Source organism: Tachypleus tridentatus, chromosome 6, assembly GCF_004210375.1.
Source record: "Tachypleus tridentatus isolate NWPU-2018 chromosome 6, ASM421037v1, whole genome shotgun sequence".
In the NCBI taxonomy this organism is placed as follows: Eukaryota; Metazoa; Arthropoda; class Merostomata; order Xiphosura; family Limulidae; genus Tachypleus; species Tachypleus tridentatus.
Genome location: NC_134830.1, coordinates 169,449,190 through 169,456,965, shown reverse-complemented (window position 1 = coordinate 169,456,965; position 7,776 = coordinate 169,449,190). Strand labels below are relative to the sequence as shown.

Sequence of the window (7,776 nt, the reverse complement as noted above, 5' to 3'; positions counted from 1 at the left end):
GGGATTTTACTTGATAAACCAAAGGTTTCACAGGTATTTACCCATTAATTTCATTTATCTTTTATTGGAAAGTAAAACATAGCATGCATGTGTAAGTGTATTGTGTATAGGTTAAAACTATGAAGCATTTAGCTGGTGTTGTGTCCTCTGTGAAATCATTTTGCATTGTGTATCAGCCATCTAAAATTGTACTAATGATTGTGGCATGCACTTAAAATTGTGACTTACAATTCAATTAATGTTATACTTATGAATAGATAATAACCTTACATGATAATTGACCAAATAATGTTTCTAAACAATTCTAGAATGAATTTTGAAATTGTCATTGGGCTATTTAGAAGTGCCTAATTTAGTGTAATGTAGTAGTTACATTATTGTAACAGGTGCTTGTCACACTTATGATAATAAGAACAATATCACAATCACAGTTTGGCCTGTATGAATAATGTGGACTTATGAAGAAACCAGCCTTTCTGTGAAGGTCAACTGCAATTTAGACATTTTGTTTTGGTGCTACTATGACCATTCAATATCCAGGCCGTGGGTTTGCTTTGTTCGAGCGCGCGATTCCCGCCTCGAACGTCTTAAGCGTATGATCATCGATCCGCTGACCATGGTGTACGCTCTGCGTACGGCTAACGATCGGCTCTGACCGATCGAGATCTAGATGCCAGCTGCACGCCACACACCCCCGCTCACTCCCACTAGTTCCCCAGTTTTACAATATGCCCTATCAAAGATGTGTTTGTGTTCCTTAATTAGCCCTGTAATTTTACATTATCACTACCCTCTAATTAAGTACTTGTACTATGTGGTTAAAGATAAACACTTTCTCTGACAGTAGTTCACGGATGTGTTCTGGATGTCACGAGACGCACCTTCTATGCCATCAGAGACAGAATCCTCAACGAGCTGAATAGAAGATTCTCCTCTGATGCCTGCAGTGTTCTGATGGGTGCAACTGCATTGAACCCCAAACACTCCACATTTCTGGATAAGCAAGCACTCTTAGGAATGGCAGCAAACTATGGTGTGGCAGAGGATGACATCGCAGTGGAGGTCCACTAGTTGAACCGGCTAATTCCCAGGAAGAAAGACAAGGGGCAGGAAGTATCCACACCATTGGAGCTTGCAACCATGCTGGAGCCATACAAGGATGCCTTCATGGATTTCCACAAACTTGTATGTATCGCTGTGACCCTGCCTGTCACTTTTGCTGTCTGTGAGAGAAGTTTTTCATGTCTGAAGCTTCTCAAGACGTACTTGCACAACAGCAGTAGTAACAACCGCACCAGAAACCTTGCTATCATATCAGTAAACTCCAGGAGGGCAAAACAACTCGATATTGATACTGTTATAGACACGTTTGCTGCCAATCACCAGAACCAGGCACATTGTTTTGAAGTAATATTGACTATAAACACAACATGATGAAAGATAGTTAGTTTGATAGTGACCTTACTTTTCCTCAGAGTGTATTAACTTCACATGGGATAATTCGTTTCTGCTATGTAAACTGCGTCTTTATGTTATATTTCTTTTGATTTGTAGCTTTACTCTTAATGGTATATCAAATGTTCAATCTAAGCTAATCTTGATTTTCTTTATTATTATGTATTATCTTGGGTGGAATTTAGGTGAGCTTCCTCTTTTACATATACGCTTATTTTCATAAACAGCGGATTTACAACGCTAAAATCAGGGGTTCGATTCCCCTCGGTGGGCTGAGCAGATAGCCCGATGTGGCTTTGCTATTAGAAAAACACAAACACACAAACACATTCATAAACAGATTATTTCTAATTTGTAATAGTGAATTATTAACTAGAGTATGAGTTTCCAATGACAACTGCATTGAAAACGCAGTTCAAAATATCACACCTTTCTGAAATGTACCTTGGCAGTTACATTATTATAATTTACCATCTATACTTCATATTGATGGCATTTTGAAAAGTCTCTCCACAGTTTACCTCGGTCCCCCCCCCCAACGAAAATATCCTGGCGCCGCCACTGCTGAGTTTGGTGGTTAAATGAATGTTCTCTTAGTATTAATTAGATACGTCCCTGGGTTTGGTGGTTAAATAAATGTTATCTAAACATTAATTAGATACGTCCCTGTGTTTGGTGGTTAAACAAATCTTCTGTAAAGTTATTTAAATTGTTTATGGTTTTCGAGTTTAAATTTTTTTCAGTATTCTGAAAAAACAAAACAAAAAAGACAGTTACAACAAAAAAGCAAACCGATTTTAAAGTAAGCATAGAAAGCTTATTTCAGTTAAGATATGAATATTAGATATCCGTAGAAAGTCGTTAGATTGAGTGCGTTGGTTATTTGGTCGTAACTTTCGAAATTCGAATAATGTGGTGTTGATTATTCAAGAGGTTGTCTTGAAATGTGATTTTCTGTTAATAAGATTAATGATTATTTAATGTTTTACGCTATGAAAGGTTTTTACTGAGTCAAGACCAGCAGAGGCCACGAATTTACAAAAGCAGTATACGGAGAAAAAACAACAGTTGGAAATTAGCCAAGTCAGCGGTATCCACTACACTAGTTACTTTTTCCTTCGTGCGACGAGTCATTCTTTGTTTTTGCTCGCGGAGATCAGATTTTCGTGTGCTGAATTATTGTCGCTGTTCTATCCAGCTTAACAAATATCTGCGTTTAGACACGTCGTTAATCTAAACCTCACCATGAAATAAATAATATTCAAACTATACTAAAAGTTAATCAGTGAATCAGAAGAAAAAAGAGAGAAAAGTCTTGGTCGTAGTTTCGTTGGTAACGGTAAGGATATTTGTTTATCAGTGAAAACAGCCATCAGGGTGATTAAAGAAATTGTGAATATTTTTGTAGAAATCCTCGATTTTAATCAATCTGTTGATTGTGTCCATTGACATTCATACTCTAAATACAAATAACAAAATTGCGGAACTTGGTAATCTGTTGAAGAGGGACACTGCAGTGGAAAAGATCACAGGTAAGGTACGATCAGGGTAAGAGAGTGAATGGTATCGTATAATTAAAAATCAAAAAATAGTTTATAATATTTTAATTCCGAGTCTTTGTTTGTCAGTAGGTATGCATAAAGTTTCACAATAGGCTATTTGTGCTCTGCCCACCATGGATATCGAAACCCGGTTTCTTGCGGTATGAGTCCGCAAACTACTATTGTGCCATCGAAGAGGGTGTATGGCAATTTTGAGGCATAACACATAAAACAGTAATTTATAATTTGATTTCAAAAACTATTTTTTGCCAGTTTTTAGGATTACAGAATCATAAGCTACAGGTCATTGCTTCTTAACGTTTGGAAAGAGCCATCATATATTGTGTCAGTTAAATAATTGAGCACAGTCTTGTAAAACTAAAGAATACTTTGTTTTACCAAAGGTATTATTTTTTTCGCACTATTGTTCTTATCTTTATTATGTGTACTGTTATTTTCACAACGTTTTCACCAGTGAAGTCTCCGATCTTCATCAGGTGTTTTATGGCCAGGTGGTTAGGGCATTCGACTCGCAAACTGAGCGTTGCGGATTGGAATCCCCGTCATACCAAACACGCTCGCCCTTTCAGCCGTCGGGGGTTAAAATGTATCATTGGTAAAAGAGTAGCCCAGAGTTGACGGTGATTGGTGATGGACTAGTTGCCTTCCCTTTAGGTCTTACTCTTTTAAATTAGGGACGGCTAGCACAAATAGCCCTCGTGTAGCTTCACGCGAAATTTAAAAACAAGGAAACTAATCTTCAGTTGTTTTATCAGACATTTTGTTATGCGGCAAAATTAGAAAGCTTTTAGTGAAATTACCAGGATTCGAACCGCCGAGCCTGTGATCCCAAACACGAGCACTCTAACTACAGATTCGGGAATCGAATCTTGATAACTCCACCGAAATCTTTCTGGATGTCACGCATAAAAAAATGTCTGATATAACACCTGACGAAGACACTGGGGAAACATTGTTAAAATAAGAGTACATATGATAAAGGCAAGAACAGCAGCCCGAAAAATTATACCTTTAGTAATACCAACACCTTGTCTGACTCATTCCGAGAAACTATAACTTTCTCTGATCAGAATTTTCGCGCGAAACTATACAAGAGCTATTTACCTTAAATCGTTCTTAATTTTGAACTAATAGACAAAAGAGATGCTTCTAGGCTTCCATTTTTTAACCTATTATTGGGATTTGACTTCACTCTCGCAGAGCGCCAAATAAAAGTACCCGAACTGCGGAGTGCTCTTATGCCAATTATCAACATTTCTAAAAATGGGCTAGTAAAATGAAATAAAACGTCGGTACGGATGGGCGTCCATGTCTAATTATGTGATTGGAGGTTGAGCACAGTTACGAAACAACGAACACTCGGCCCAGCATGATTAAGTGGGTTAAGGCGTTCGACTCGTAATCTGAGGATCGCGGGTTTGAATCCCGGTCGCATCAAACATGCTCGACTTTTCAGCCGTGGGGGCATTATAACGTGACGGTAAATTTCACTATTCGTTGGTAAAAGAGTAGCCCGAGAGTTGGCGGTGGGTGGTGATGACTAGCTGCCTTCCCTCTTGTCTTACACTGTTAAATTAGGGACGGCTAGCGCAGATAGTCCTCGTGTAGCTTTGGGCGCAATTCAAAAAAAACAACAACAACAACGAATACTTTCACCATTCTTAATATACACCGTAATTATCTGGAAGCCTTCATTTATTTCGCTATCGGAAACAATAAATATTAAGTCTCTCCAATTAATTGTGTTATACAAATAAAATGCGAAAAAATGCCAGCTTTATACATGTTATACATAACATAAATCATAAAAGAGTGTAATTAGGGACGGCTAGCGCAGATAGCCCTCGTGCAGCTTTGCGCGAAATTCAAAAGACAAAATAAAACAATATTACTCTGTGCACTATAATGCACCAAAATCCACATAACCTCCCTTAACATACTCTTCTTAGTCAATGAGCCACTGGCCCTTCAATATTCCCTGGACTTTTCTGATTGTTGAGATATCTTTATTAAATACAGTTCCATTTGGATTAAAATTTGAGTCGTAGGATTCGCTTTGATTTATAATTTTAAATTCTTACATTTCTTAAGGTAATACACACGTAAACTACTTTTCACACGAGATTCTAGAATATCCTTCCAGTGGATCATTAATAATCTTACGAACTTAGAACTTTAAAATTCGGGGTTCGATTCTTTGTAATGGAATCCCATCATCACGTATACTCATTTTTTCAGACGTGGGAAGGGAGGGTTTTATAATGTGATGGTCAAGCCCACTATTAAAGCAGAGTAGTTCAAGATTTGATGGTGATTGGTGTTGACAGGCAACCTGCTCTTTAGACTAGCACTCCTAAATAAAGGACAGCTAATACAGATAATTTTTAGGAGCTAACTTTGTCCGAAATTTAATTAACAGAACAAACAGATTTTAAACTCCTGCCAGTGTATTATGCTTTATACACTAATAAAAATATGAGATATTTCTTATAACATAAGAAGTTAGACACAACTATGAGACATGCACATATTTCTTGCCTTTTCTTGTAGTTTAACTCACCAATTTCGCTTTTATAATCGCTACCATATTAATATTGTACAGTTGGAGGTATCCTGACTTAAAGTGGTGTCTATCAAAATTGGACCCAAAACAACGGTAGAGATGCATTGACTATGAGACTTAATTTCTACCTAAAGGCATCACACGTGGAGAAAAAAATAATAACAATAAAGGCAGATGTCGCTGTTCGAATGTATCTTGCCATTCACTGTATCCAGTCTGTTGTGGGAAAGTACTTTATACGATATCAAAAGGTGTTCAGTATTGTGGCTTCATAACATTTCTTTGTGTTATATTCAAAATTAGGGTTACATTGTTCTGTTTTTACAACGAGGTTGCCCCCCGCTCCCCAATGTATATGAACTCACACCGCCGGCCCGACATGGCCAAGCGCGTTAAGGCGTGCGACTCGTAATCTGAGGGTCGCGGGTTCGCATCCGCATCGCGCCAAACATGCTCGCCCTCCCAGCGGTGGGGGCACTATAATGTGACGGTCAATCCCACTATTCGTTGGTAAAAGAGTAGCCCAAGAGTTGGCGGTGGGTGGTGATGACTAGTTGCCTTCCCTCTAGTCTTACACTGCTAAATTAGGGACGGCTAGCACAGATAGCCCTCGAGTAGCTTTGTGCGAAATTCCAATACAAACAAACAAACACCGCTATAAACCGAGTTTCAATAGCTTTGTACTTAATTCCAAACAAACAAATACAACGAGGTTATCATTATAAGTTGTTGAAAGAAGTCTTTATCACTTTGTTAGTGTTATCACAAGGTGTTGTAAAATGTTTCATTATTTTGTTGGTGTCATCACAAGGTATTGGAAAATGTATTCATCACTTTGTTAGTGTTATCACGTGGTGTTGAAACATTGTTTTAATCACATTGTACCTTTTTTCACGAGGTGTTGAAATTTTTCAACATCTTTCTAGTGTTATAACGAGGTGTTCAAAACTGTGTTTCCATTGTCATGTCCACTACACCATTATTGATCGCTTTATTTTCTGATCACCGCAGGATTGTTAAAATTATCACAAGATGATAAAATTTTGGTTCTGCTTCCATGGGCTTTCGACATTTTTTTTTAATGTATTGATACAATATTTAACGAAAGTTCCCCTTGTGTCATAAGACATTGATATTTATGCCATATTAAATTTTCTTAACACAATATCCTCTATTCAATTATTTCCAGGAATTTCAAGAAGCGTAAATAATAGTATTTCAACCGAACTATGTCCGTCATAACCAATGCTGACGACGACGCGTTTCGCTCAATACAGAGAAAATAAACATGGTATTAGTTGGAAGATTATTTGTTACAGCATCAATTGTCATGGTGTGAATGTTTCGTGTTTTTTTTTTGAGCTGAGGAAGCAACTTCAGCACCTTAGGAAAGACGTTCAGCCATAACAGTTGTTATATATATATATATATATACATACATTATGTTTCCGAAAGTTTTCGGTCTTTCTTCAAAATAATTTCTGATTTTATGCTCACAGCAATAACTGAAGAAATTGTAGTATTTGAAAATCACGCTACTACACTTTTATTGTGTGTTTCCCATTTAGTCTCAACCTTCACGTGTTTTGAGAAGTATGCTTATTTTCGTAACTGATAGTTTACCTACCGAAACCAGATTGTTCCACTCACAGATTACTTCACTTGTAAAACTGAAGCAATACTTTACGGAAACGATAATGACTAGGTACGAAGATTAGCATTTCTCGAGCTTAATTACGAAAACAAAACAAACTTGATATGTACGTTCACTGTCGTAAAATAGCCGTACTCCAGGGTATTGATGTATGTCAAGTGTGTTTTGCTTGTCTTCTACGCGTAAGTTAATTTCCAGTGAAAATAAATATTTTGTTTTGATAAAACTTAGTTTATTTTCTTAGGTTATGCGTAACTTTGGGTATCTTAAAATAATATAACAACTCACTGTTTTTATTGTATGGAGACGAATTTATTTAATTCTTTCGTATTAGTTTTGGTTTAGCATAATATTTTAACAGTACACGAGTATGGATAAACTGCTTACATAACATTTTAACAACACACACGCATAACTGGAGAAGTTACTTACAGAGAAATTACATTTTAACAATAAAAAGACTGGAGAAACTGTTCATAAAGAAATGATATTTTAACAATACAAATAGTTTCAGAAACTGCTTATAAAGAAATGAAACTTAA

The 7,776-nt window shown here is 36.9% G+C and overlaps 1 protein-coding gene across 1 annotated transcript in view; it reads left to right on the top strand.

Moving 5' to 3' along the window:
* Positions 1-2,195: 2,195 nt before the first annotated feature.
* Positions 2,196-7,776, top strand: part of LOC143254427 (calcium-binding protein E63-1-like) — a 32,960-nt gene continuing 27,379 nt past the window's right edge. Inside the window, exon 1 of the mRNA XM_076509583.1 lies at positions 2,196-2,987. The gene's annotated coding sequence lies outside the window, so the exon portion shown is untranslated. The remainder of the gene's footprint in view (positions 2,988-7,776) is intronic.